This window comes from Lemur catta, unplaced genomic scaffold (genome assembly GCF_020740605.2).
Source record: "Lemur catta isolate mLemCat1 unplaced genomic scaffold, mLemCat1.pri scaffold_121_ctg1, whole genome shotgun sequence".
In the NCBI taxonomy this organism is placed as follows: Eukaryota; Metazoa; Chordata; class Mammalia; order Primates; family Lemuridae; genus Lemur; species Lemur catta.
Genome location: NW_025423754.1, coordinates 122,195 through 137,822, shown reverse-complemented (window position 1 = coordinate 137,822; position 15,628 = coordinate 122,195). Strand labels below are relative to the sequence as shown.

The following is a 15,628-nucleotide window of genomic DNA, read 5'->3' as shown; positions in this document are numbered from 1 at the left end:
GGGCAGGGGACGCCCTCCCGCGGCGCCCGGCGTCCCGCCACGGGGTGGCCCATCCCCCGACGCCTCCTCCCCGCCCACCCCGCCAGGTCTCCTGCCAGGAGTGGGACTCTGGTTCCGAGGAGAGCGCTGTTGTGGGGGAGTGAGCGACCGAGGTGGCGGTGGTCTTCCGCGGGGTGGCTTTGCGTGGTGCCCCGTGTCCCTGGGGGTGGCCGCGCGGGCCCGGTGGGGGCGGCAGTCTGGCCGCCGTGGCCCTCTCCCCCGCTGTGGGGGTGGAAGGGGTCGTTCGGTCCAGACCCCGCCTGCCTCCACTGCCTGCCCTTCTTCTCTCCCGCGAGTCGAGGTTTCCAGCAGGCCGGCTGTCGGGGTAGAGCGGAAGGGTCCCTTGGGTGTCGTGCTCAGGCCTCCGCCGGTGCCACTCGCGGACGCCATGGTCCACGGGGTCGACCAGATGTCTCTGTCACAGTCAGTCTCTGCGGGCTGGAATGGGCCCCTGCGGCCTCGTCCATCCTAGGGGTCTCCGGGAGAAGGTTCTGCAGCTGCACCTTCTTGACTCCCTCTCACTGCCTTACTATGTGGCCCAAGGTGTGACTTCTTATTTTCTTCTCTCTCTCTCTCTCTCTCCCTCCCTCCCTCCCTCTCTCTCTCTCTCTCTCTCTCTCTCTCTCTTCCTGTCTTTACTCCCCACCCCCGTTTTTTTTCCCAAACACACGCTATTATCACGCTCATGAACTATCACGGGACCTGGCCTGACTTTAATTCCTACCCCCTCCCCCCGCGCGCACAGGCCCCCGCTGGCAATGCTCCCCCGGCCGGTGTGCCTCTGAACTCGCTGGTCGACCAGACGTCCGGTCTCTGGCAGCCATCGCGACGGGGAGGCTTTGGGACGGATTTCGTCTCTTTGGCCCCATTGCCCCTAGGGGTCGCCCTCGGTATTCTTCCGGCGCCGGACGCGGGGCGAACCGGAGTGTTGCTCTGGGAGTTTGTGTCTGCGGCTCGTTGATTTGCTCTCACTCCCCTACTACGTGACCCACGGTGTGACTTTCTTTTTTGCCCTTTCATTTTATTTATTCTCTCTTTTCCTTTTCCTGACCCCCCTTTTTTTCCCCTGTATTCATTGTATCACGTCACACGGGTGATGTGCCCACACTCTAGGAGGCACATCTCACACGTGCGTGTGAAGACGCAATCACCATGTTTATGAACTCTAAAGTGATCTGGTGTGACTTTGTGATTATTTTCTTTTCCCTCCCTTCCTCCCCCCTCTCTCTCCCTCCCTCCCTCCCCTCTCTCTTTCCCTCCCTCCCTCCCCTCTCTCTTTCCCTCCCTCCCTCCTCTCTCTCTTTCCCTCCCTCCCTCTCCCTCCCTCCGTCCCCTCTCTCTTTCCCTCCGTCCCCTCTCTCTTTCCCTCCCTCCCTCCTCTCTCTCTTTCCCTCCCTCCCTCTCTCCCTGCCCCCTTTCGCCTTGCTGAGAATGAGCTCCCCGGGCTCGTGTGCCCGCCTGGGAATCGGCTGCAGAGGCCGTGGCCCCGGGTCCATCACATGTTGCCCTCAGCCTCCCTTGGCACAGTGCCCCGAGGTCGACCAGATGTCTCTGGCGATTTGGGCTGTTGGATGCCGGCTCCTGTAAGGTCACTAGGTGTCGCTCTCAGGTCAGTATTCTTCCTTCTTGTGACTTTTGTTTCTTTTTTAAAATTTCTTTCTTCCTCTTTTTCCCTTTTTCCATTTTCCCTTTTTAATCTCTTTCTGTTTCTTTTTTCGCGTCAGATGGGTGATGTGTGGACGAAACGCAGTGTGAGGGAGAAAACACGTCTCACACGTGGGCATCAACACCCGATCTTCAGGCTTCGGAGCTACAGATGGAAGGGGTACGACTTTTTAATTGTTTTCTTTTTTCTTTCTTTTTTCTATTTTCTACCTTTTTTTTTTTAATTAGTAAGACTGACAATGCGCACTGCCTGCCTGTGTTACTCCGTAGAGCTCACGGGTGAAGTCCGCTCCGAAAATGCGTTCCAAGGAGGAAGGGGAGCTGGCCGGGCCACGCACGGTGCGCCCCACCCCTACTCCTCCCCACCCCACCCCACTCCCATCAGGGGGTCAGTTCTTTTCAGGCTGACACTGGCACCGGTTTTTGGGTGTCACTTAGCAGCCACTTTGATCAGACATCGGGATGGGAAAAGTAGGTTGATGTTGGGAGCTTAAGAGTTGACTCCTTGGAGGTGTGGAGGGCGGGGTTCAGATCAGTGGAATGTAGAGCACGGTCGGTCCCACGCTCTTCTTCTTGGGCCCGCCCGAGGCAGCTCTAGCCTCTAGTGGGTCTCCGCCCATGCGCCCTGTTGTCTGCCGGAGGCGCCCCTCATCTCCCCCACCATAGGCCTCTGCCCATAGTTTTTTTTTCTTTTTTCTTTTGTTTGTTTCTGTTTTATCTTGTTTTTTAGGTTTATTGAATATCATGTCATATAAAAATTTAAATCACAGAATGAATTATATAACAAGATGTGTCTTTTTATCCTATGACAAGAACAATGCATTTTCTCTTCCTGTCAATTTTCCTGTCCTGGAAGAAATACAAAGTTGCTCATAATACTTCCAATTCATCTTCCAGTTTCCCTGACTCAAAACACTGTCAACACGATGTATCCAATCCTGTCTCTTTGTGTGTGCACGTGGATGCCTGAACCTATTTATTTTCGGCATCAGGCTCATATCTTTTGGCACCATGCTCTTTGATCTTACAAAATTGGGCTTCGTTGGTCATTGGCTGAGATGGAGCAAACTCAGCAATCAGATTTAAGTGACTTGACTGCAGTAACCGGGGGCAGGGAAATTTTATTTATTTGAGAATATACATTCCTAAGTGAATATGGTGAGCACCGAATTCCTGCGGGGCCTCTGGGATGGTGAAAATAACCTCTGTTGGTGGATAGGTGTCAATGACATTCCTCGTGCAGCTTGTGGTATCTACACATTTACAAGAGGAAAATCATTCATTTTCCTAATGATCGTGGACAAGTCTGCTGAATTTTTTATAACATCCTTGAAACAATAAAACACGCTTCATAATTAACATAGCCAACTGCAAAGTTTCTTCTAGGCATAAACTATTTCACATCATGAGTTTCCCAATGTCATAGAAGGAATGGCCCAGGGGGGAAAAAGGGGGGAAAAAAAAGGACAGAAAGATTTTCTGTCCTTTTAAAACTCCCCCGCCCCCCATGCCGTTGGGAACTTGTAGTCTGGCCTATATCCCCAAGGCAAGTTAAATCTTTTCTTAAAACGCCCCAGTGGTCCCCAGCCCCCAGGTGGGTGGCTGGCAGAGTTCACAGGCTTTGTTTTTGGCAGAGCTGGGAAGATTGAAATAATTGACCACAATGATTGCTAAAGCTGAGAATCCTCCCTTTAAAAGCTCTGTATTTCTGCCTAGGCCTATGTTCAAGAGCTTTGGGATTTTGAGATGAGCAGTTCTACCCTATCTCCTCCTTTGCTGGCAAAATAGACCCTCTCTTTCCTTCCTCCTCAAACCGCTTGTCCTTGTTATTTGGCCTCGTGGACAAGTGGCCGAGCTTTTGGTAACACCAAGACTTGTAAGTTATGTTATCGATCTTTTGTTTTTACTTTCTTTCCCTTTTTTTTTTTTTTTTTTTGAGTTGGGATTTCTTTCACTCTGTTGTCCCCCAGACCGCTGTGGCCTGATTGTAGCTCACAGCAACCTCCAACTCCAGGACTCAAGTGATCCTCTCCGCCTCAGCCTTCTGAGTAGGTGGGACTATAGGCAAATGCTGCCACGCCCGGCATAATTTTTTTTTTTTGGTACAGATGGGGTCTCGCCATGTTACCCGGGCTGGTCTCCAACTCTTGGGCTCAAGTGATGCTCCCATCTCTGCCTCTCAATTTGCTAGAATCACAGACATGAGCCACCATGCCCAGCCAGGTTATTTAAATGCGAGCATTTTGCTATCTTGATATAAAACCCCACATGAACGACTTTAAGGAGCCAAACACAGGGAGTCCCCACACTGCGTTGTCATGATCATTGCGGGTGGATCACAAAAAAGCTGGATATGGGCACACAGTAGTTATCAAGGGGATATATTCTAGTGGAATAGCAGAAATACAGAATGTCCTGAAAACACTAAATGTCAGAATGGCACAGCAGTCAGTGGCAGACAAACTTTCATTCCATTGTGTCATGGTAGGCAGCTTAGTTTTCTCCTACTCCCTCAGTATGATTAAAGCCTGACATAGAAAATGTCTGCATCTCATCCAAATCCATCAAGATGATGGAAGGGGGAACTGGGAGAGGAATAAAGAAAAAATAAGGAAGAAGCAAAACAAGAGAGAAGGGGGATGAGGAGGAGAAGGAGGAAGGGGAGAAAACTGCCTCCCCTGCCCCCATGCTACCCAATAATAAATGGAGATTGGTCTCTTCCCTCCTCTCCCACCCCTTAACTATGCTTGAAGGTATATTGTATGCCTACAGTCCTAAAAAATGTACAACTACTTATAATAATGGAAGAAATGCAGTCTAATAGGTTTTTGTGCAGTGGGACACCTAGCCAGGGCACTCATGGTGAATGGAGCTTGCAGGGTGGGTGGGAGGTTGCTCTGGGTGAGTCTGTGAGTTAGCGGTGGGTGGTGAGTGAATGTGAAGGCCAAGGACATTACTGCAGGTTTTATAAACACTGGACACTTAGGCCACGTGAAATTTACCTTTAGAAATTTCTTTTTTCAATAATACATTAACCTTAGCTTACTGTAAGTGTTTTCACGTCATAAACTTTTCCACGTTTTCTTAACTTTTGGACTCTTTTGTAACACCACTACTTAAAACACAAACACATTGCATGGTTGTACACAGATATTTTCTTTCTTGGTGTCCTTATTTATTCTATAAGCTTTTTTCTACTTTTAAAGTTTTTTTTATTGTTCTATTCACTTTTCAAAAAAACTAAGACAGAGAAAGAGAGAGAAAGAGGAGGGGAGAGAAATACACACACATGAACATATTTTCCTAAGTCAACTAGGGAAGAGGGCCAAGTCAAGGTTCTCAGGGAGCCACCAGTGATGAACTGGTCAGGCTCAGAATCAGCATTGCAGAGTGGCTGTAGAGCTTGGGGGCCTGGACTGGCTACCTGGATGACACTTCCTTTTTGGTCACTTGGCAAGTCATAAATCCTCTTGTTCCTCAGCCTCCTCATCTGCAAATGGAGAAACAATGCTGCCTACTCCACAGGGATATTGTGCAGAGTGAAAAAGCAAATGCAGGCAAAGTGCACAGAAGCACATGTGGCAAACATGAGGCCTTTAATCATGGTCACAGTCATTGTTATAGGATCATCTTCCTATGTCCTTATCTTTTAAAGATTAGTAGAATCTTCCAGAAGATGAGAATAGGCTCCTCCTGAGCAAGTCTTGGCAGTAAAGTCACAGGCATGTTGAGCATGCAGCACAGAAGGCAGAATAAAAACCTGATCCCAGAACATTACGTTCCTATATGACATGAAATCATTGAAGGTATGGGAAATCCTACCTTATATCGGTTTTACTAAAACCCCTATGATTGCGTACGCACATGGACACACAAACGCACAGACACACACACAGAGCCCAAACTTTTTGAGCTTCACAAAACAAAGTAATCAAGGAACACACTATGATGCTTATTAGCAATATATTTGGGCCCAGGTTACTTGTCACTCTGAGCCTGCCTCCTTATCTGTCCAATGAGAACAGTGTTTGTCACAATTATCTTATCCTACTTAATGCTTCTGGTAAAATTTAAAGGAAATCTTAAGTGTGAGGGCACCTGCTGGACAGAAAATCCATGTTATCTCTCAATTTTTCTTCCTCCCGATTTCTATCTGAATCTGTGAGCTCACTTTGATTCACTTCAGTTTTTCAAGAGGCTCTGGTTACCTTCTCTCCCACCTATATCGGATTGGGTCTGATGAAAAAAAAAAAAAAAAACATAGTAAAGAAAGCAGAGCAACAGTTGTTTCTGAAGAAACCAATCAAACATTGCTGATGAGCCGGTATTTTCTATTTCAGTAAACCAAGAAGGCCTATTGTCATGAGGATGTGAGGGGCCGGAGTAGGATTGGATGGTTACCCCGAAACTAGACAAGGCAGACAGACTATGGCACATGTGATTTTAGTAAAGAGAATAAACAGTGACCTCTTTGCCGAGTTTGGCCTTAGCATACAAAACGGAAATAAAGCTGTAATAGGACGCTTAAATTTTACTCTGGAAACAGATATTGGGTACTGAACTGAGAACACTGAATTTTTTACCCTCCTTGATATTCACACAGGATTTTAGAGGACCCCCCCCACCAAAAAAAGAATACTGAGCCAATCTATAAGTCATCCCTAAAACTTGGATTTTATGTTCCCTTGCCTTTTCACAACTGAGCAACATATAACATTAAAGAATGGGCACAAAATTCCAAAAGGTTTGTATGTGGCCCCTTTTATTTATTAACATTACAAGATCTTAATTATTTGTGCCCTGAATCTGATATTCAAATTATCCTTGTGGCCAACCCATTTCTACAGTAGATGATGGGGAAAGAAGAGTTTACCACCTTAATAGATGAAAAGGAATGGGAGTACTGGTGCAATTCCAAGTAGCCTATGTTTACACACTGAAAATCCCAATTAGCCCCTATGATGAGTGCAAAGAATAGATCTAAATTTCTGACCCTATGACCCTAAAAGATATTTCCTCCCATGGTGTCACAGATAAAAATAAAACTCCATCCTAGCACTTTGGGAAGCCTAGATGAGAGGATCACTTGAGGCCAGGGGTTTGAGGTTGCAAGGGCCAGGGGTTTGAGGTTGCAAGGAGCTATTATGATGCCACTGCACTTTAGCCTGGGAAACAGAGTGAGAGCCTGTCAAAAAAAAAGAAAGAAAGAAAGAGAGAGAGAGAAACAGAAAGAAAGAAGGAAAGAAAAGAGAAAAGAAGAAAAGAAAAGAAAAGAAAAGAAAAGAAAAGAAAAGAAAAGAAAAGAAAAGAAAAGAAAAGAAAAGAAAATCAATCTACCCATTGCATTTTCTACCCTTTAGATGACTGGGCTTCAGCAGGGTGATGTGATCTGACAAAGTTCATGTTGCTAAGAAATAAAGCTCTGGGGCTCAAACACTGAGTTTTCTAAATCCAGCATTTCCCCCTACCCATTACACTGTGCCACCTCTGAGAGTAGGTATCCCACAGAGGAGAGCTGTGGAGGCCATTCTTGGACAGACAGAGTCAATTAGTGTAGATCGTGGAGTCTGTGCTTTGCATTCAGTCTAGAGGCATATGGAGCCATTAAAACTGCTTGTGAGGAAAATACCATGTCATAGGGAAACAAATATTATCTGCTATAGACAGATAAAATTTAGGAAAAGAACTGAAACCTCTCTTCCTCTTACAGTGCTTTCTGGTCGGATGCTGACTCCTTCAATTCACAGATTCAGATACATCATTCAATGTAAGCATTGTCAACAAGTCCCTATTTGCAACTTTCCAAAATTTCTAGGATATATCATACTTATAAAGGTGATCGCTTATGTGATGACACCAGCCCTCCAGAAAAACAAAAACAAAAACAAAACAGAAACCCACTTTTCTCCGTTGTGGAAATCAAGATCAGCTTTTATGAAATCCACTAAATTCCCACAAGAAGTAAAATATAATTATACGATATATGCAATTTTAATCTTAGAACAGAATGCATGGTGCTCCTTATCATCTCAGGTACTGTCAACAGAAAGCGTTTGGTGGATAAACAATTTCCATGAGCTTTTCTACAGAGATGAAGGGTTGGGGCGATGATAAATAATGAGGGTTGAGGATCAGATAAATGACTGAAAAAAAAAACCAAAAACCCAACACTTCCTGGTCCCTTAATGCAAGCATTCATTTAAACTGTATACTTGTATACCTAGGTGAAAAATGGAAGCAGCTTTAAAAAAAAAAATTGCTGTGAGCCCTGGTTATGATACGGCAATAAGTGCTAGCCCTTGGAAGCTGTAAAACATATTCACTGTGGCTTATGCCAATTTGGGATATATGTACAAAGATAAGTTTGAGCACCACTGACAACCAAAAATATGAATACCTGGCTAGTGATCTGGATCAGACATAATATAAAAGAAAAAGCTCCCATAGCTAAAAGAATGTGAACATGATTGACTTGTCAATGGAAAAGAACCCCAAAACACTGCAAAATAATTTAAAGAGTTTTATTCTGAGCCCAATGTCTGTGACCATGGCCCAGAGAGCTACACCCAAGAAGCCTTGAGCAAGTGGTACCATTGTGATGGGGCAGGTTACAGTTTGGCTTCATGCATTTTAGGGAGACAAGAATTACATGTAAAATCACAAATCAATACATGGAAGGGGTACATTAGTCTGGCCTGAAAAGGCAAGACATCTGGAAGTGGGGGGCGGAAGGGGGGCGCAGTGTACAGGTTTACAGCTGGGTTTAAAGATTCTTTGATTTCCAATTAATGAAAGAAATGAACTTCTGCCTAAAGGCTTTGCAAGTTTTCAGTTAAGAGAAGGATGTCTGCTAGTCACAGACAAGCCACTGGACAGTTTCCCCAAAACTCAAGTGCTCTGTAGTTAAGTAAATGGTTGGCCTGCTAGATATGCGTTAAGCTTTGTCTTGCCTGGCCTTAGGTCCCTCAGCCATTCGGTATCTCTTTGTTACAAGAAGTGACTCCATCAGGGAGGGGTGTCTGACTTCTCCTGTCCTTGTGGGCAGCAGCTCAGGTTTAAAGGTTTTCTGGGGTTCCCTGGGCCAATCATGGGATGGGGGTCCATTCAGTCAGCTGGTGGTGGGGGCGAGGGGGTGGCTTAAGATTTTATTTTAGTTCATAGACTCCAGAAATGGTGTTTCCCTGGGAGACAGGAGTTCACGAAAACCTTCCATTCAGTTGGTCTGGCCCCTCCCTTAGGTCGTCTCCCTGCCCCCACTCCTCCCCTTCCCTCCCCTGCCCTCCCCTGGGGCCCCAGACTGGGCGGAAAGGCCCAAGAGGGGAGGCGCATGGGGGAGGTGGCGCTCCCAGAACAAGGCTCATCTGGACCCCACGTAACCCAGCCACTGCGACCGCTTTGTCGGAGGAGGTGCCCAGAAAGTCGTGCTTTTGCCCCTCGGGATTGCCTGCGGGCTGGGGGAGGGGTACGAGCTCCCGGCCCAAGAGCAAACCCCTAGCCTGGCCGCACAGGTGGACGGGCCCCCGGCGGAGCCCTTCCGCCGTCCCCTCCTCCCGCCGCCCCATCCCCGACTCACCGCGCTGACTGCGCATGGGCGCTGTACGGAGCCGCCTCGGGCTTCTCTCGGGCGGAGCCGCTTTCAGCCACGATCCCGCCCCGCGAGCTGCCGCTTCCAGGCCTGCGCCAAGGCCAAGGCACAGCGCATAGGGAAGGGGAGGGAGCTCAGGTCAGTCACTCGTGGTGTGTGTGTGGGGCGCTAAAAAAATCAGTCCCCACCATCTCCTACTTCAGGAAAACCTGCAAACCCTTGGAGAACTGCCACCGCCGCTACAGTGGGGGGATGGGACCTTAATTTGTGTCCTCCTTGTGCAGTCCAAGGTGGCTGGGCTGCCAAACAGATCCTGGAGGGAGGCAGGAAGGGCCCAGGCCTGGCCAGAGGTGGATTGGACCCCTCCACCCTGGGGTGTGGACTTGTTACCGAAAGCTCAGCCATTTGTCCATGAGGCCGAATAACGAGGACAAGCGGTTTGAGGAGGAAGGAGAGAGTCTACTTTGCTCACAAAGGAGGAAATAGCGTAGGCCTTCTCAGTCTCAAACCCCCAAATTTCCTGAACATAGGCCGAGGCAGAAATATGCGTCAGAAGACAGTGATTTTCTGATTTTGACTCCACTGAGTGAATTCCCTTTTGAAGAGAATGTCCACAGGAAGCCTACGATTCTCCCGTGTGGGTGGCGCTCCTCTAGAAATGAATCTCCCTTCTTGAATGGAGGGGATTTGTTTACGCCATCATTCTTTCAGGACCATTTCTCAGACCCTAGCTTTGGAACGCAACATAGATGCCCCCGACAATATCTCAAGCATCCCGTGATGCCTCACGTCAAGAGACCCCACCGACCGCCCCCAGCCTGCCCACTCAAGGGAGCCGGGCCCCTTCTGATCTGTCCGACCGCGGTGAAGCTCCCTCCCGAGGCTCGGAAAGCCCACTTGTTTCCCAGTTCAGTTGAATGATGGGGCACCCGGGCAGGGCACCGGCACCGAGTGACTCCATTCTGAGTCTGTCTGCTCTGCGGGGCCCAGGGAGGGTGGTTGGAGGGGGGGAAGCTCCATCTAGACAGGTGGCCTCCTATGGACTGTATCTGATGGACCATTCTCACTCAGGATCTTGTGCCTTCTTGGCCTAGGCACATCCTGGCTCTTAAAGCCACTTTCAGGGACACCCTCCCACATACAGACAGATGGCCTCCATAAGTGCTCTTCCTTTCTTGAAACACTGGAAATCTGTCCTCAATTTTACCTCACGGTGGGTGATACAGGAGCGTAGAACCTTCAGCCACCCTCCACTTTCCCACTGTCACGAGAGACAGTGCTGAAAGTGAAAGTCTATCCCTGACTCTCCCTTGATCCTAACCCTACTTCCTTCTAATCATTTTTCTTCTTCTCTCTCCAATTTTTATTGTCATATTGGCTCGTTGTTCTTTAATATTAATTTTAAGATCAGATTGTAAATTTCTAGTTATAACCCTGTTTAATTTTGATTATTAATTAATTTGGGGGAAATTATTATTTTGGGGATTCTGTGTCTTTCTATCTATGAATACAGTATAACTCTCCATTGCTTTGGGCCTTCATTTATGTTTTTACTAAGTTTTCCATCTAAGTTTGCACATATTTCTCCTAGGTGCTATGTAAATTTTCTGGGACTTTGAATGTTATCCTTTCTAAAAATTGCATTTACTATTGTGTATTTGCTAGGAAGTAAGAAATATTAAAACTCTTGATTGAAAATTGATTTTATATATAGCTATCTTGCTGAACTAACTTATTATTTCTACAGGTTTCCCACGTATAATGGCAAACATTTCTGTTTTGAGAACCATAAGAGGTGAAGAAAATGAAAAAGGTGATTTTCCTTTCCAATATATTTAATTTTTACCTTGTTTTAGTATATTTTTAGAGCCTCTCTTACAGTATTGAATAGAAGAATTTCATATCAACACCCTGGTCTTGCTCATGACTTTCAAAAGAATGTTTTTACTTCTTAATCCTTAAGAATATTTTCTAAAGATTTACACTTTTGAAAGGTATTTCTAGATGTCTTCTCATCTGGATTCTTAAATTATTGTATCGTGAATGAATATCAAACTTTTTAGATTCTATTCTTCTGCATATATTGATATGACCAAATTTTTCCTTTAATATGGTAATGTGGTCATCCACTTGGACAAATTTAGAATTTGTCCTGAATTTAGAGCTGGTTGATCAGAAGTTCTGGAGGCCAGGACCTGTGACAGGTGTCTAAGGGGAGACAGTCTTGGGGACTGAGCCTTCATATCTAAAATATGACACTATATCCAGGGGCCATGGGGCAGGGTCCTGGCTGGCCAGGGGTGGGAGCAGGGGAGGGCGCTAAGGGCAGAGGGGTCCCCTCTTCCCAGACCAGGTGGGCGAGACAGAAAAAGAGGCAAAATCCTACAGCACCCAGTATTCCCAGGTGGTCTCCCATCCAAGTACTAACTAGGACCAACCCTGCTTAGCTTCCGAGATAAGAGGAGATCTGGCATCTTCAGGGTGGCATGACCATAGATGGATGCAAGAGGCCCTGCTGCTATGCCTACCTCAGGCCCATTCGTGCTGACCCCTAGCTGCTGGCGCATGGGCCATTCCTGGGCCTCCCCTTCACCACCCAGGCCCATGGGCTCCCAGGACAAAGGGCAGCAGGCTGTTCTCACACACGATGCACCCCTACGCTGCCAAGCACCCTTTGCCACACAGACAGGGGAGGCACAGTCTCACGGCATGGCGGGGTGCCAGAGGCCTGGGTTATAGTAATGCTGGGGGCCTGGCTTCCCAGCTGCACTCCCAGAGCTGCAGGCTATGGGCCCCCACCGATGCTAGACTACTCAGGTCATCCGAAGAGAGAGGCCATTCTCAGGGTAGGCTATGGTTGGCCAGGGTCAGGGCCAAGGCCCCCAAAGCATTGGCGCTCCCCAGCTGCCTGCTGCCCACCTATACACTTTGCCATCTCCAGGTCTCTCACTGCCCTTCTTGCCGGTGCCACCTTACCCCACCAACCAACAGGCCCAGCCCTGTCTCTGCCCTTCCGCAGGAGACCCTGGGCGCACCCTCCCCCGCCCACCACAGGTAACCACCCCCACCGCAAAGTTGTCCACACCTTGCCCAGGCAATTCTACAGACCACCTGTTTTTATCGGGGGAAGGGGGAGACTGAGGGGCATGCTGGTGAAACCACCTCGCACACACCCACACACACCACCACCCAAACAGACAGACACACCTCCGTCGCACACCGGAACCAGCAAGCAGAGAGGCAGACACGCAGAGACAGACTTCCGGCAAAGAGCCTGCCCCTCGTGAGGCCAAGGCCTGAGGCCGAGGCCCCAGTGTGCAGCTGAGACAAAGTCTGAGGTGGGCTGGGGGTCTGGGAGCCAAGGGGACGGTTTACTGCTGTGGGCTGGCCCGCACCCAGTGCAAATGAAATGCAAATGAAATTTTCATATAATTTAAAACCTTAAAGTCATCACGTGCAGCTAAAAATAATCATAAAGTGTCTGGGTCATTTATAAGGTAAAATACTACAACATTAGTTCTTTTTTTTTTTTGAGATACAGTCTCACTCTGTTGCCTGGACTAGAGTGCCATGGCATCAGCCTAGCTCACAGCAACCTCAAACTCCTGGGCTCAAGCAATCCTTCTGCCTCAGCCTCCCGAACAGCTGGGACTACAGGCATGCGCCACCATGCCCGGCTAATTTTTTTTATATATTTTTAGCTGTCCAGCTAATTTCTTTCTATTTTTAGTAGAGACAGGGTCTCACTCTTGCTCACACTGGTAATTTATTTTTGAAACTCCTTAAATTCAATCTGTAAATGTTGATTAAAAATTAAGTGGATATAAAAGTTAAAGGTTATCAAAGGTCTATAAAAGTCTTCATTACAGTCAAATTGGTTACAATTGAATGGACTTATTTAAGAGATTTTATTAAAATTAACTTTATCATTAATACACACATACAATGAAATTCAGTTTTCTCTTTTGAACTAGATTGTCATGTGCTACTAATAGGAATAACAAAATATTTTTTATTTACCTTTTCAACTGCAAAAAAGGAAGGAAAAGAAAGAAAGACACCAATTTCTCCTCCTTTATTACCTTGTACTTCCGTCTGTCTCTTAGATCTTATACTTGTTTGGGAAACTGAGTCTCCTCTCTCAAAGAATAGGATTCTTGCCTCTAAAAAATTGAATTATCAGTTTGGCTATAATTTTATAGTAACCTGCAGTCTTGCTTCATGATGAGTGTCTTATGATGAACAATTCATGACTTCACAACTTTAAGATTTACACTAAAATTTAAGGTTACCAAATATAGGAATTCTACTCAATGCATGTGATTTTATCTATAAGGTGTACCAAGGAATAAGAGGTTTTTAATAAGAAAAATTATAAAAGGAATGGAAGGTATTCTTATTAAAATATGTATAACTTTGTCTAATTCCGAGGTTATTTAAAGGTTGAATCCAAATAAATTTAGAAAGAAAAGAAAAACAAAATTCCACCTGTGAGTAAGAGAAAGATGTAAAAAGGTCAATGAATATAGAAATACATTTTTTGGTAAGAAAGGTTAAACAGAAAGAATAATGTAAAGAAAGGATCTTGGCCACAAGGGTCCCACTGAGGGACTGGATGGACCCAGGGCAGGTACCCACACCATCCTGGCAAAGGATGACACAAAATGAAAGTTGGGCCACAGATGCTGTCTCTGACATATCTTGGTCAAAGGGGGGAATTGTGAACTAAAATAAAATTTTAAGGCTCACCTCATCCCCGCAAACACACACACACACACACACACACACCCCAATTGACTAAACGTACCCCTTCATGGCCACAGCAAGTCCACCTGCTCAAGGCCTCTTGGGCATGGCTCCGGGTCATGATCCTCAAATTTGGCTCAGAGTAAATCTTTTTAAATTGTTATACACAGTTTGGCTTTTTTTTTCCGTTGACACTTAAATATCCAGGCGGTGTCCGGCCCAGTGTGAGCCCAGCGGTGCTGAAGCGGCGGACGGGAGGAGGCCACGGGGTGGGGCGCCAGGCTGGGCCATAGGACATAGGGCGCCCCCTTCCCCCTTCCATGCAGGCCAATGGGCTGGACAAAAGAAGAGGCAAAAAGCCTATGGCTGCACCCGGTGTTCCCAGGCAGTCTCCTATCCAAGTCCTAACCAGGCCCGACCCTGCTTAGCTTCCGAGATCAGACGAGATCTGGCGCCTTCAGGGTGCTCTGGCCGCACAGGATGGCAACTGCCCCTGGATGCCCCAAGAGGCCAAGCTGCCCCGCATCCCTCCCTGCCAGTCCTGCCCGCTGCTCCACACCAGAGCTGACTCCTGGCCTCACCTTCTCAGCCCCAGGGCCATGGGGCAGGGTGGCAGGGGACAGGGGGCCGGGCTCCCAGGCACACGATGGGCCTCCACGCCACCCAGCTCCCCCTGCCCCAGTGAATAGGCCGTGAGGCGCTGTCCTGCTGCCTGGCGGGGCGCCAGAGGCCTGGGTCACGCTGGGGGCCCGGCCTCCCAGTCCCTCCCCCAGACCTGTACACTAGGGCCCTCCCCACGCCTGACCGACTTCCCGTGAGCTGAGCAGACCGGCCACGCTCAGGACATGTCCACAGGACCCCGGCACCTTGGCCTTCCCCTCCCACCAGAGGCCCCCTGCCCCACCCCCCACAGGAGCCACAGCTCATGCCCCCACTGCAAGGACCCTGCTGCACTCCCCGCGCTCTCTGCTGGCTCCATTGACCCACCCCCTCGCCCTGGCACTTCCATAGAACACCTGTCTGCGTCCGGGGCAGGGGGAGACTGAGGGCCATATATGTAATGGAAACTTTTTTACAGGCAAGAATCCTATTCTTTGAGAGAGGAGACTCAGTTTCTCAAACAAGTATAAGACCTCGGAGACAGACTGAAGTACAAGGTAATAAAGAAGGAGGCTAAATCTGTGTCTTTCTTTCTTTCCCTTCCTTTTTTTGCAGTTGAAAAGGTAAACAAAAAATCTTTTGTTATTTCTATTAGTAGCACATGACAATCTAGTTCAAAAGAGAAAACCGAATTTCGTTGTATTCATGTATTAATGCTAAAGTTAATGTCAATAAAATCTCTTAAATAAATCCATTTAATTTTAACCAATTTGACTGTAAATGAAGACTTTTATAGACCTTTGATAACCTTTAACTTTTATATCCACTTAATTTTTAATCAACATTTACAGATTGAATTTAAGGAGTTTCAAAAATAAATTAGACAAAATTATCCTTTAATGAAACACTTCTAATATTTTTATTAAAAATTTTTTGGATAGAATTGTTTCCCTTTCATCTAGAAGTTTCAATTACATATAAGGATGATAATGT

At 47.1% G+C, this 15,628-nt stretch overlaps 1 long non-coding RNA gene, 1 other non-coding gene and 3 pseudogenes across 2 annotated transcripts; 1 reads left to right on the top strand and 4 right to left on the bottom strand.

Annotated features, from left to right (window-relative positions):
* Positions 1 to 1,122: 1,122 nt before the first annotated feature.
* On the bottom strand, positions 1,123 to 1,214 carry LOC123629273 (annotated as a pseudogene).
* Positions 1,215 to 1,381: 167 nt separating this feature from the next.
* LOC123629267 lies at positions 1,382 to 11,141 on the top strand. The gene is made up of 4 exons (XR_006731961.1): positions 1,382 to 1,648; positions 1,764 to 1,864; positions 7,415 to 7,471; positions 11,037 to 11,141. It is a non-coding gene; the product is annotated as an uncharacterized LOC123629267 (long non-coding RNA).
* On the bottom strand, positions 1,758 to 1,861 carry LOC123629274. Its single transcript, XR_006731963.1, has one exon. It is a non-coding gene; the product is annotated as a small nucleolar RNA U13 (small nucleolar RNA).
* A 527-nt stretch (positions 11,142 to 11,668) lies between the features above and the next one.
* Positions 11,669 to 11,787, bottom strand: LOC123629271 (annotated as a pseudogene).
* Positions 11,788 to 14,394: 2,607 nt separating this feature from the next.
* Positions 14,395 to 14,514, bottom strand: LOC123629272 (annotated as a pseudogene).
* Positions 14,515 to 15,628: the final 1,114 nt, after the last annotated feature.